This window comes from Mirounga leonina, unplaced genomic scaffold (genome assembly GCF_011800145.1).
Source record: "Mirounga leonina isolate KUSES-001 unplaced genomic scaffold, KU_Mleo_1.0 Mir_201, whole genome shotgun sequence".
Classification (NCBI taxonomy): Eukaryota; Metazoa; Chordata; class Mammalia; order Carnivora; family Phocidae; genus Mirounga; species Mirounga leonina.
In genome coordinates this window covers 17363853-17378824 of record NW_023270504.1, presented here as the reverse complement: position 1 = coordinate 17378824, position 14972 = coordinate 17363853, and the positions used below count along the sequence as shown (strand labels likewise).

At 38.6% G+C, this 14972-nt stretch overlaps 1 long non-coding RNA gene across 1 annotated transcript; it reads left to right on the top strand.

Annotated features, from left to right (window-relative positions):
• Positions 1-7283: 7283 nt before the first annotated feature.
• LOC118025618 lies at positions 7284-12319 on the top strand. The gene is made up of 3 exons (XR_004683369.1): positions 7284-9135; positions 9457-9529; positions 11004-12319. It is a non-coding gene; the product is annotated as an uncharacterized LOC118025618 (long non-coding RNA).
• Positions 12320-14972: the final 2653 nt, after the last annotated feature.

Sequence of the window (14972 nt, the reverse complement as noted above, 5' to 3'; positions counted from 1 at the left end):
TTGTTTTTGGCTTTTTAAGTGTGTGTTCTGCCACGATGATGCATTATCAGGCATGGTTCATAGTTGCAAATAACAGAACTCCCCTCTATCTAGAAGGCAGCCAGCTAGGAATAATGCCCAAAGCACTCTTTATAGCTGCTCCACTCTTTAGACAATGCTACCACCACTGGGCGCTTGATATCAGAACCTCTGCCTTTGCTGTCCCTGAAAGCTAGAGTCCTAATTTAGCACAATGGCCAAAGATGGATTCCTCCCATTGCTCTCTTGGGTGTCAAAGTCCTGTGTGGTTGTGTCTGATTGCTGGAGCCTTGGTTACGTGCCTGTACTCTAGCTGTAAAGGAAGCTGGGAAAGCAACTTTGGCCTCCTTGGGGAAAGTGGCACATGATATTCCAAAGATGTTGGGTGATCACTCATCGTGACAGTTTATAAACCACAGTATAATAAGGTAGTGCTGGAGAGATTGTTCATATTTTGTGGTAGGGAAGGATTCATTGCCCCTCAGCTGTCTTTCCACTTCTTGTGAGTCCCTAAAGTTGAATTCTGCAAAAGCTGCCCTTTGTCTCTTGGTCCCACACAACAGGGCTAGAGAAGTCCTATGAAGTCCTTCCTGTAGTCACTCTCATTAGCCATATATGACAGTGCCCCTTCTATTTAAACTTCTATATCTCTGGACAGCTATCTATTGACTTCCTACCATGAGGAATGATGAAATTAGTTTTTCTATTCCTCCCCCATCTTTCTCCCCAACGTACCTGATTTTTGATGATCATATAATTTTTCATATCATACTCTTTAGACTTTGAAATGTACTTGTAGCTTTATTACATGATTTATCAGCTTCAATAATCTTTCTATCCTCTGCTCTAGCGGATGAGAAAATCAGCATATTGACATTACTACCCACCATCTGTCCTCTTCCCCTCCAAACCTTTGCTATATTATTTCTACATCATTAGAGTTTATCACATTTAAATTCTGTTCTGTGACCATAACCTCCACAATTATTTTAGTTTTAGTCCTACAGTTAAATGAAGTCAATACTTAGGATCAGTACTCCACTTATCTCTTTGCTTTTCAAAATTTGGCCCATAGTAGTTTCTTCAGAAAGGACTTGGTACCCCATTGCCTGAGTTTTTGCAAGCTCAAAAAATGTTCATTTTCATTATACTTTAATGACTCTTTGGCTGTGTATAATTCTTGGATCATGAACTTTATTTCCTGAGGACTTTGCTATTATACTATTGCTCCAGTGTCTTCTAGCACTGAACATTTTTGTGGAAAGTAACAATACGACTTAAACTTTTTGCCTTAATGTACAACAGCTTTTTTCTTGGAGTTCTAGCAACTTTACTGAAACATGATTCAGGGTTGAATGTTTTGTGTAAATTTTTCCCAGGGTTCAGTGAGTCCTCTCAGTCTAGAGTCTTGAGTTATATTTCTGAAAAGCTACTTTGAAGTATAACTTTTTTCCTATTTTATTCTTTTTCAATCTCTTCAAGATATTAGTTATTGTGTATGTTAAGGCCTTTTTTCTGTCCTGTCTAGCTATTATTCTTTCATAATTCTTTTGAATTTTTTTTCTACTTCATTGAATTACACTCTTTTTCTATTCCTCACATACTTGTTTCTTTCCATGTTTTTAACAGAATCTGGTTGCTGCCAGTGAAATGTTTGATTCCTGGGCTCTGCGAAATCATATTTCATTTCCAATTGGCTTGCAGTATCTTCCCTGAGCTCTTGTATATCCAATATGAGCTCTTGCTTTATAGGTATGGGAGCTCTGTTTAGGTCTTTTACCTTTCAAATTTTTGGCAATATTTTTGGCCCAAATATTTATTTGTTTTATGGAAAAATTTTTTTCTGTTGTATATTCTTGACCTTCCATTTTATCTCTGTTTCTTCTCTTATTTTCCTATAGTAGCTTTGCATGGATGCTTATTTTTGAATGAGGTCATTTTTTTTTTTTTTTTTTTTTTGCTGGACCAGCTACTGGCAAAAAGTTTGTGTGGGAGAGATGCCATGTCCATGTTTTCCACTAGCAGGCGTTCTTGCTGTTTACAGACACATAAGTTCCTTATGGCACAAAATTTTGTGTTTGCGTGAATTCTTTTTCCCTAGCAACCAGAGATCAGTGGCTTCAGGGATTCACAATGCAGTCCTATCCTCTGGCTCTGTCTCAACGACAGGCTGCTGCTTGCAAATTTTGGGTTGCTACATGATTTTTCCTTTAGCCTTATCTTCCCTGCTTTTCTTTGATGCCAATCTGGGTCCAGGGAAACCCCTGCTGCCAGGCCGTGCACCACCTATCCCTGTCAATCCAGAGAAGTTCCGGGTCTGTCTTCCTAGGGTGGGCCACCTGCTTTGATCTGCTGCCTTTGTCTGAGGCCACTAGTTGGAATTTGTAACGATGTTCCATTTAAATAGGAAAAGTTGTTCATTGTGTTTGGGGTGACTATAAAGTCTGACTCACTTTGAAATCAGTAGCAAAGGCAACAGCAATTCTAAAACGCAAAGTGCCAAGAAGTGGGAAGCTGTGGTGCCCGAGGCAGCCGGCATGACTCAGTATCTCACTCTCAGATAAAACATCTTCCCAGCTGGAATATGGAGGGGAATAATAAGTAAGACTGGGCTTGGAAAGTGTCTGGCATGTAGAAACTGTTCAAAAAGTTCTAGTTCTCTCTACCAGCATCCTGACACTATTTTTAAAAAGGTGGAAAATCACACATGTAAAAATATACTATTTGGGTAAGAAAAATCTTTTGTTTTTTTTTAAGATTTTACTTATTTATTTGACAGAGAGAGACACAGCGAGAAAGGGAACACAAGCAGGGGGAGTGGGAGAGGGAGAAGCAGGCTTCCCGCGGAGCAGGGAGCCCGATGCGGGGCTCGGTCCCAGGACCCTGGGACTGAGCTGAAGACAGATGCTTAACGACTGAGCCACCCAGGCGCCCCAAGAAAAATCTAATCATTTGATGAGTATCAACAGGCTTCTGCTCTAGTTCCTCCTACTGGGCATCCTTGAAGCCCATCCCTAAGCAGCATCAAGAAAAGAAGATTCAAAATCAGAAGCCATTTCGCATTCTTCCAACTTACTGTAACGACTGGTATCTATCATTCTGTATGTCATCATTATACTAAAAGATTGTCTAGTATTTTTTTCTGATTTCCCCTCTATGGCAGGCAGGTTGTGAGGAGAAGGGGAAGCAAGGGATGAGGAGGGGTCTCAGCTAAGTAAGGTCAGTCTTACAGTGCAGAACTGGCAGGCAGATCTCTTACGTGGAGCTTTGCAAGGCTGGGGCTCAAGAGCGGAGAAAAATCCAAGTCAGCCAAGAGGCTCCAAATGTGTCTGTTAACAAATGCACCAACCTGGGGTGTGTATAGGGAAACATTTTCAACTAAGAGATCACAGAATAAGAAGTTGGAGACAAATGGCAAACAAGTCAAGCAAGAGTGGTCTAGGGCAGAGGTCTAGATCTTCATCATGATGACATAGTGGGCCTGGAACTGGTAAAGGGACAGGGACAGAGCAGAGAGTCTTATATTTGGTTTATTCATTTGCCTTACCTTTCTGCCCTCCCTAAATGGGAAACCTGAGGGGTAAACCTGTTGTCACCAGCTGGACCCCCCCTTATAATATCCAGCCAAATACCTCATAAAGAGTAGGTGACCCAGAGTTATTTACTAATTTAAAAGATAATTATCACTTTGGATAAATACAGGGAGGATGTGATTATAAAATAACACCGATCTACAAGATAAACATAAAATATCAGTGCCATCCAAGGAGACAAAAGTGCAATTTTGCTAGTGAATGCAATTCCAAAGTAAATGCATGATACATGTTTTTAGAGTAGTTTTTCATAGAATAACCACACCTTGAATTTAATGCATTTTAATCTGGGGGGACAATGATACATTTCACCAATGGCTTCTGTAATTTCAGACCTGGGATTTGCTGGATGAGTTGCAAATGTATGAAAAATGGTTTGGGAAAACAATTTTTATTCATTAAGTTGTTTGTTTTGATAGATAAAAAAGCACATATCTTTCTAAAGTGATGTTTATTTCATGTTTTGAGTGGCAGAAAAAATAATTGCATGTTTGAAATCTTTGAAATATGTTTTAATGCTTTTAAAATGACTTAAGAGCAAATGTGCCAAATTTACCCACTTCTTAAGCCATTCTGTGGTTGAAAGTTAGCTTCGCTTTCTAAGCTTTATGGAATTATTCAATATGTTCTTTGATTATATCTTTTAAACTGCAGTCAGTGTCTGTACCTGGTGGTATGATTAGAACATTTGACACACCTGTAGCAAGATTTTGCCAAGAAGAGATATTACAGATATTGTGTAAATGCTTGATTGAAGCTCTAAAAATGGATATGAGTATTTTTGAATATAATAGAACTATACAAACATGGTCTTATAATAGGATTTCATTGGTAGATTCAACATGTATATGCCTGGTATATATACTGGGAATTAGTTTTTAGTAAAGACTAACTGCCTTTCTAATTTGAAATGTTTTTATTTTAATGAGACATGGTATTTAAAAGGATTTGATAAGGCTATAAAATTCAGACCCAAGTTCGGTCTACAGAACTTCCTGAGTGCCTATTAAACGTGTATTTTAAGTTACTGGGGATTATAGCATTCTCTGAACACATATTTGCTGGTACTAACTGGTAATTGATACTTTATTGTACACTAAGTATATGGTAGCCACTGTTCTAAGTGCTTATATATATTAACTGTTTAATCCTCACAACATGCCCTATGAGACGGGTATGATTAGTATCAATTTACAGATGAGTTGATGGAGGCATAGAGAAAGAAGTGATTTGGGACGCCTGGGTGGCTCAGTCGGTTGGGCGTCTGCCTTCGGCTCAGGTCATGATCCCAGGGTCCTGGGATCGAGCCCCACATCTGGCTCCCTGCTCAGTGGGGAGCTTGCTTCTCCCTCTGCCTGCCACTACCCCCTGCTTGTGTTCTCTCTCCCTCTCTCTCTGGCAAGTGAATAAATAAAATCTTAAAAAAAAGAGAAAAGAAAGGAAGTGATTTGTTTTAAAGTCACACAGATAGCCTGGATTTGAGGCCAGTTACTCTTGGTTTCAGCATCTGTACTTCTAACTACTGTGACAGACTATGTGCCAGGAGCTTTGGTAAAATGAAGCTTTTGTGCCATACTTCCAAGTAGAAGAAACTCACCAGAATTAGAGAATTTCGGGGGGGTAAAAGCAGACCCCTCCCAAAGGTCATTTAATCTAACCATTCTGCTGATGATCGTGCTCTCAAGGAGTCTGCAGGCTGCCATGGAGATGGGGAGAAATAACAATGCAGTGGAATCTCTGTAATGAGCTGTTCAGGGACAGAAACAGTGCCCTCCTTATAGGTTAAACATGTTATATCAGGCTTTTATTATATTTACTGCTGGGTCTTAGGATCTGGGATTTGGCCTATGTTATTTCCAAATCCTTATATACTGAGCTGTGCTACGGCAGGTTTCTACCATTATAGCTATAAATACAATACACACAAACACACAAAGGTATGCACCGAAGTATAAAATTACGAGGGAAATGGGAAGGATAAAAAAATGAATTGTTAGGTTTGAGGGATTATTACTGGTGGCACTGGTCTGGCTAGATCTTGATAGGAAATGAGAGTAGTGTGGAAAGATTTCAGGGGCATCATGCAAGTTGAATACAGATTTGTGAGGGTCAAATGATGTAGACAGATTTCAGATGGTGCAATGACATGCATAAATTATTTCATAGAAAAAGGGTGTCTGTGTACTTAGTGCTTCCAAATATGTTGACAGAATAAATGTAGGGGCTAAGAATCTGAGAGCTATATCAGAGATGCTGTCATAAATATCATTTCCCCAAGTTTTGGAAGGCAGAAATAGTACATTATTTGTATTTGTGTTCTTCATGTCTCGCATGTAATAGTTTGAGTATCACTTGTTGAATTTATGTGTACAAAATGTTATGTAAGCAGAGGGGAGAATATGTCAGGAAGTTAAATGAAGTGTCATCCAATAGGTAACATTTGAGTATGATAAAGGGGTATGTAGATAAGGGATATTGTTGGTGGGGTGTGTGTGTGGAAGTAGGTGGAGAGTATGTTTCATTCCCATTCCTGTTTTCTTTCATGGGAAAGAAAACCACAAGCATAACACCCCCCTCAGTTTCTCCCAGTTTTTCCCTCAGTCATCTGCCTTCCAGAAAGATGGAGTGAGGTACCTATTTGTTGACTCTGGGATAAGGAACTGGTGGTTGCATGTAGCTCAAGTATTTCCTCCTTTCTCCTCTTTTGAGTAAGCCCCTTTTCTTTCTCAAAATTTAATAACGAAGGGCGCCTGGGTGGCTCAGTTGGTTGAGCGTCTGCCTTCAGCTCAGGTCATGATCCCAGGGTCCTGGGATTGAGCCCCGCCTCGGGCTCCCTGCTCCTTGGGAGCTTGCTTCTCCCTCTGCCCCGACCCCCTGCTGTGCTCTCACTCTTTCTCATGCTCTCTCTCAAATAAACAAATAAAATCTTTGAAAAAAAATTTAATAAGGGAGCAGGGAGACTCTGTTGGAGGCCCATAGTTGCCCAGCACTGTCTGCATCTGGGTGGGTCTATCTGTGAAGTTCCGGGAGTAGACTATCAAGAAGCCCATTGCTGCCATATAGTAAGCTAACTCTATTCTTCAAAATCAGCCCTATTGGTAATGAAAGTGATACTTGGTTCTCTCTGTTTTTACTTTTTTGTTTTATTTCTTAGTTTATTCAGAGCTTGGAGAGGGTTATAATTTATTGAATTCCCTCTAATCTCAATATAGCCACCAGGGACAGGAATTCCTGGAATCAAGAATAGTATTTATAAAAACATATAGAACTGAAAATGCATAATGTGTTTGGGAAGGAGTCAGACTTCTGTATGGCTGTAAGAATGAGCATGATAGAATAATCAATGAAAGTTTAGGGTTGAATCAAGAAAGGACTCATGGCATGCTAAAGAGTTAGACTTGATCCTTTGGACTTTATGGTTCTCTAAGTACTGTCTGCAGACCCCTGAGGTCTCCAAGAACCTTTTAGGGAGTCCATGAGGCCAAAACTACATTCATAATAATACTAAGACATTGTTTACTTTTTTCATTCTCCTCTCCTGTGGGTACAGGAAAGTTTTCCAAAGGCTATATGATGTGCAATATTGCAACAAATTGAATGCCAAAACAGATATGAGACTTCTGTTTCTACTATAATAAAATATCTTTTAAGCCAGAATTAAAGAGATTTGCAAAATGTAAAGCAATGCCATATATCTCACTAGTGTTTTTTTTTTTTTTTTTTTTGGAAAATAGTTATCTCTCATAAACATGGTATTTGTGTTAACACATATGGGTTTATTTTTTAATGAATTAAATAAAAAATTCAAATTTTGTTTATATCAACTTACAGTAATATATTTATAATACAGGAAATATTAATAAGTATAATTCATGTAAATAAAAGCTCTTTGGGGCCCTTAATAATTTTTAAAACCATGAAGAGGTCCTGCTACCAAAACGTTTGAGAATGGACAATGGAGAAACTCTGGAGGTTTTAAAATAGAAGAGCAACACGATCTGTTTCATATTAGACATTGAATTCTTCAAAAGTTACAAAGGATGTCTATGCCCAGTGTTGGTAAAGATGTAGGAAATGAGCATTCTTATGTTCCATTGGTAGGAATATGAATCAGTACAGCCTTCAAATGGGTAGTTTGGGCAATATGTACCAAACAAGTGTAAATGAACATGCATATTCTTTGACTTAGAAATTCCACTTTTAGGGATTTATCCTAAGGAAATAACTGACCAAATGTTAAAGATAGAAACACCATATATTAATATTATTGTAGTATTATTTATAATGACTAAAAAATTAAAGAAACAACCTAGATGCTCATGTTTTAGGTTCTGCCAGTTTTGGAAATCAACCCACTGCATGGGCCAGACTGTCTTGATTCCTTCTTTTAATTATAATGAGATGGAGCCTCGCATTTCAAGAGGCAGAGGCTTATGAAAGGTTTGCATGTGCCCTTTATCCTCTGTCAAACTCAGTGCCCAAATAATGTTCCAAACCCACCTGCACTGCTTTCAGCCATCTGCCTCAAGTTGAGAGACTTAGAAGTCCAAAGTGTCCCAACACTCAGGGCTGGCACTGTCCCCCCAGGGCCTGCAAGACAGCAGGGATAGAAATAGTACATTGATTGGGGCACCTGGGTGGCTCAGTCATTAAGCGTCTGCCTTTGGCTCAGGTCATGATCCCAGGGTCCTGAGATCGAGCCCCACATCAGGCTCCCTGCTCAGTGGGGAGCCTGCTTCTCCTTCTCCCACTTCCCCTGCTTATGTTCCCTCTCTCGCTCTGTCTCTCTCTGTCAAATAAATAAAAAAAATTGTAAAAAAAAGAAAAGAAATAGTACACAGTTCTACATCCACAGATTTGACTGGGCTACCTTTCCTAGGGTAAAACTGTAAGCCCACAATAAAATTCTTTTACATCTTCCTGTTGCCCTATGTAGGATGTAAAAATATGAGTTTTTCACAAAATACTTCATTTTTTTTTTTAAAAAGGAACACAGTTCATAAACTACACAAGCTTTAATCAAAGGATTCAGTGAAGTGACTTGTTTTACAACAGTGCAAATACACAGATTTCTTAGTGTGAGAGCACACTGACTCTTGACAATATTAGATTTGTTCCCACAAGAAGAAAAGGAAACATTCATGGTTGGCACCAGAATTTTCAAGCCCATTTAGTATTTCCTTAGGAAATCCCAGCAGTAATCCACCAATATGGAATTGGTAAAATTCTGGTATGGAAAGACTATTAGTAACCTCAAGAATGAAGAAATATGTACTCCTTTTTTTTTTTTTTTAAGATTTATTTATTTGAGAGAGAGTGAGAGAGCAAAGACATGCGAGTGGGGGGAGTGTCAAATGGAGAGAATCTCAAGCAGACTCCTGCTGAGCTCAGAGCCCGTCGTAGTGCTCGATCCCATTACCCATGAGTTCATGACCGGAGCTGAAACCAAGAGTTGGAGCCTCAACCGGCTGAGCCACCCAGGCACCCCAATAAAGATGTTCTTCTTATCTTTGTGCCTCTATAGGTAAGATTTTGTCACCCTCCCCGGTTTCTTTCAGGATTTTTTCCTTTGACTTTTTCTGGTTTAAAATTGATATGCCTAGGTATACTGTTTTTGGTATTTATCCTATTTGGTATTCTCTGAGCTTCCTAGATCAGTGGTTTGCTGCCTGATAATCAATTGAGGATATTCTCAGTCATTATTGTTTCAAATATTTCTTCTGTTTCTTCCTCTCTTTCTTCTCCTCTGGTATTCTCGTTACATGTATATTACACCTCATGTAGTTGTCTTGGATATTTTGTTGTTTTTCTCAGACTTTGTGCTCTTTGCTTTTTGGTTTTCAAGGATACTATTGGTATATTATCTGAAGACCTGGATGACGAGAAGGAGATGGCCTGGGAAGATCCACAGGAAAAAGGTGGGTGGAGGGCCTTATAGGCCATGGTAAGGGGGTTGGACTTTTCTGCCTAACTCGAAGTAGGTAAGGGAATGGGAAGCCATTGCAAGAATGTGAGCAGAGGAGTGACACAATCTGAATTAAGTTTTAAAATGATTACTCCTCCTGGATTGAGAATGAATTGTAGTGGAGCAGGCTGCAGAAAGAGCAGCTGGTTAGGGAAACATTGCAATCAACTAACCACCAGGAAATAATAGTGCTTGGGGCCAAAGGTGTGGCAGTGATGGTGAAGGTGGGTGGATAGTGTGCAAACACCTGTATTCACAACAGTTTTCTGAAGTCCAGGTTACTGCCCCACTTTACAGATGGGGGATAGGGTAATCTTTTTTTTTTTCTTATCCTGATCCTTTTGCAGATAGTTGATAGGTTTAAATATTTTCCCCTAATTCTAATTTGTAATTTTTTCATTCCCATATAGAAAGGAAAACACAGACTAGCACATTGCCCAAGTGTTACCTCCCTATTACAATAAGAAATCCACATTTGTAGCTATCCTTTCTGAGAAGGTGCACATTTCATATTTCTAATTCTAGCCCAATTTTTCTCTTACCGTTTTTACATGTTGTGACAGGTGGCTTAGAAATACTTCGATTTTTGTCTTTTCATCACAACACACTGAATGTTAAAATCCAGTTGTTGGGTTTTTATTGGTTTAACATGTCTTTCAACATTTTATTCCTCAAAATGTCATCAATATTAGAGATATGTCAATGTATATCAATAGTACTCAGGTACTCAGAGGTTCTTTCTTCAGCAGTGTCCAGAATAAGACCCTCAAGGCATTCATCATTTCTGTTGCAGTGTTTTTTATCTCTAGCATTTTATTTTGTTTTTTTTTTTTCCCTTGGAATTTCTCTCTGCTTATATTGCCCATCTATTCTTGCATGTTGCCTACTTTATCTATCAGCACCCTTAGCATAATAATCATAGTTGTTTTATTTATTTTTAAAAAAATTTTATTTATTTATTTGAGAGAGAGAGCACAAGCGGTGGGGAGGGGGGAACAGAAGGAGAAGCAGACTCTGCACTGAGCAAGGACCTTACATGGGGCTCGATCCCAGGATCCTGGGATCACAACCTAAGCTGAAGGCAGAGGCTTAACTGACTGAGCCATCCAGGTACCCCTCATAGTTGTTTTAAATTCCCCATCTAATAATTCCAACATCTTTGCCTTGTCTACTTCTGATGCTTACTCTGTCTCTTCAAATTGTGTTTTTTGCCTTTTCTAATGCTCTCTAATTTTTCCTTGATAACTAAACATGATGTACTGGATAAAATGAACTATTATAAATAGACCTTTAGTAATGTGGTGTCGAGGTATGGGGCCAGGGGAAGTGTCCTATATCCCTATGATTAGGTCTCAGTCTTTTAGTGAGACTGTGACTCTGGACTGTGAACTTCACAAGTGTTTCTAAGTTTTTCTCTCTCTCCTTAGATGGGACAAGATGGCTAGAGTGACTGGATTTGGGTATTTCCCTTCCTCAGGTCAGTTACACTTTGATAATACCTGACTAGGTTAGAATCTGGTTAATTCTTTCCCCTGAGGGTCGGTCTTATTAAAAGGAGAATCCTCTGAGGTATTTCAAAATCATTCCTTTCCCTCCCCCTACGGAAGCCCAAGGGGATTTTTCTCCTATACTTACTGTGGGAAGCTGGTTGTGCTCCTCAGGGGTAAATCTCACAATATAGTCAGGACTCCCCTATGACTGGGTCCCTTTGGAATTTTTAACGTAGTCAGACTTGTCTGCACTGAGCCTCTGGCAATTCATCAGTTACAGTTCGTATTTTCCTACCCTGGCACTGGTTCGTGTAGTGGTTTCTGCTTGTGAGTCTCTGCTCTCCTAAACTACAACTCTTTGCATTTGCTTGTCTGTCTCTCCAATCTTGGAGGTGGTGATTTGCCCTGGGTCCTCCTTTCTCTTGCAGATCCAAGAAGAGTTGTTGATTTTTCAGTCTCTTCAGCTTCTTCCTTGTTCTTAAGGTGGAGTGTCAACATCCAAGTTCTTATATGGTGGAACCAGAAACCAGAAGTGTAAATGATTTAAAAAAAATAAGAATGACTGCATTAAAATTTATGTTTAAAATCTCCGTTAATAGATTTAAAAATAGGTGAAGAAATCTATATAGGTCTGTAATCTATTTAACCATTTTTTACCAATGTCAGTTTCTTGGTTTTGATAATACACTACAGTTAATGTAAAGACATTACCGATGCAGGAAACTTGGTACACAGAAACTCTGTAGTGTATTTTGCAACTTCCTGTGAATCTATAACTATTTGAAAATGAAGTTCTTTTTAAATTAAATGAAGTTAGCACAAGAAGAGAAAAAATTCAAAGCCTTGATATATAAAAAGCTTACCAATGAAAAATACATCCTAGTAGAAAAGTGGACAAAAGTCATAAATAGGTATTTTGCAAAACATAGGTAGCTAAATTTATGAAAAGTTGTCCAAACTCACTAATAGTCAAGAAACCACAAATAGAAGACTTACCACTTTCTATTTATCAGCTTAGTAATGTTAACAATGGACATAATAATACCAAATGTGGCCAAGTGTATGAGTAGTTGGGCACTTCATCTAATGCTAGTAGAAAAATAAGTTGGCACAATTTTGTAGGAAGCCAATTTGATAACACATAAAGTCACAAAAAGTTGCAAATTAACATACAGGGATTTATTTTAGGAAATAAGGATGTGTACAAAAACATCTATAAGAATGTCCCTTGGGGCACCTGGGTGGCTCAGTTGGTTGAGTGTCTGGCTCTTGATTTTGGCTCAGGCCGTGATCCTGGGGTCCTGGAATCATCCCCCAGTGCGGAGTCTGCTCAGTGCGGAGTCTGCTTGAGAGTCTCCCTCTCCCTCTGCCCCTTCCCCAGTTCTCATGCTCTCTCTCTCTCAAATGAATAAATATATTAAAAAATGAATGAATAAATAAGTAAATAAATAAATAAAATGAATAAATAAATCTTAAAAAAATGTTCCATAAGCATTATTTATAATAAGAAATCTTTTTTTTTTAAAAGATTTTATTTATTTATTTGAGAGAGAGAATGAGAGAGAGAGAGCATGAGAAGGGGGAGGGTCAGAGGGAGAAGCAGACCCCCCGCTGAGCAGGGAGCCGGATGCAGGACTCGATCCCGGGACTCCAGGATCATGACCTGAGCCGAAGGCAGTCGCTTAACCAACTGAGCCACCCAGGCGCCCTATAATAAGAAATCTTAAGGAACAGTAACAAGAAAATGATTAAATAAATACAAGCGTTATCATCATTGTAGAAGAATTTTAAATGGGGGACGCCTGGGTGGCTCACTTGGTTAAGCATCTCCCTTCGGCTCAGGTCATGATCTCAGGGTCCTGGGATCAAGTCCCGCATCGGGCTCCTTGCTCAGCAGGAAGCCTGCTTCTCCCTCTGCCTGCCGCTCCCCTGCTTGTGCTTTCTCTCTCTCTCTCTGACAAATAAATAAAATCTTTAAAAAAAAAAAAAGAAAGAATTTTAAATGGTATGGAAAAATGATGTCTGCTACAAAAAATCAAATTTAAAAAAATATGAGAAGAGAGTTTCCAAAGGCTCTCCTCATGCCTCAGTTAGGTCACTACACAACACCTCTTTCCCAACTGCACTTACTATCTTGACTTCTAATAGTATATCTTAGTTTTGCTAAACTTTAAATGCATTCAAACAGTATACATATATATATGTATATATATATATATATATATATATAAACTATATATGGTTTTTATCATTCAACTTTATAGTTTTGCATTTTTTCCATGTTGCATGAAAAAATAATACATTAATCTTTATAGCTCTTTTCAATTGTATGCATATAATAAAATGTATTATCCATATAATTGTACTATTATTAGTTTGGTACTACTAATAGTGTAAGAAAATGAAAGTATATATAAAGTATGATGTCAATTATATTTGCAAAGGTTATACATAGAGAGAAAAACATGGAATAACAAATAGCAGTAATTGGATATCCTGGGGTAGTAGAATCATGTATGATTTATTTTCTTCCTTGCAGTTGTGTAAGTTGTATTTTAAAATATTGATCATTTATTCTTTTTAAGATTTTAAGCAATGTCTACACCCAAAGTGGGACTTGAACTCACAACCCGGAGAGCAAGAGTCACATGCTCTACCGACTGAACCAGCTAGGTGCCGCAATCATGTATAACTTTTATAAAATCAAACAGACTTAAATAAAATTTGTCATCCAAATTTATTAAACTCCAATTAGTCTAGGTGATACAGGAACAATACTCTTTTATATTTTTAAAGCTTATAATCTCAAAGATCAGCTAATATAAGATGGTAGGAACACCTAAACATGTGTAAGTCAAATAAAGCTCTATAGCAGAGCCAAGAGGAAATCTGTAAAGAAAAGAACGTGAAGTTGGCAGTTAGTCAGATCTGGACTTAAGTCCTACCTTTAATGATTTAAAAAAAACCCCAAAAAACAAAAAGTTCAGTTTTCCCAGCTAAGAATGGGGATAATAATATTACATCATCTGAGCTATAATGAGAAGTAAATGACATAGATACATAGATGCCTAATATACAGAATATGTTCAATAATTGTAAGTTTCCTTTTCCAAAGAGAGTTGTGGTAATAAAAGAAGTAGGTTTTGGAAAGTTTGGAAAGAGAAAAATAAAAACACAATGAAGAAGTAAGAGGTCCTAGGTTATTCCGGTGGAGTCAGATAGGGTGGGGTGGGTTTGTGGGGGAGAAAGAAGGTACCAACAAAGACTGAAATGGAAGAGAGCTACCACTTGAGTGACGTACAGCTTCTGACTGGGGGTGGGCGGTGGGGAGGATTGTAGTAGAAGGGGAAATGGGAAACCTACTAAAATATTTCTTACTGTCCCACTGGATGTATGCTTCTTGAGGGCGGGCACCTGTCTGTCCAGTTCCTCTTCTACCTCAGCCCTAGAACAGTGCATGGCACCTGGCAGGAACTCACTGAATATTTATGGAATGAACAGATATTAAATTATAGTATTTATTCATGTGGAATGTTTATTAATACAACTTCTTTTTATTGCCCTGGTCAGAAGTGCGTTATTTATTTATTTATTTATTTATTTATTTATTTATTTATTTATTTATTTTTAAAGATTTTATTTATTTGACAGAGAGACACAGCGAGAGAGGGAACCCAAATGGGGGAGTGGGAGAGGGAGAAGCAGGCTTCCCGCTGAGCAGGGAGCCCGATGCGGGGCTCGATCCCAGGGTCCTGGGATCATGACCTGAGCTGAAGGCAGACGCTTAACGACTGAGCCACCCAGGCACCCCAGAAGTGCGTTATTTATTCATTTGTTTACTCATTGACTGTAATAGAGTTACTGGATGCCTACATGTGCCCTAGAATTGGACCTACAGTAATGAAT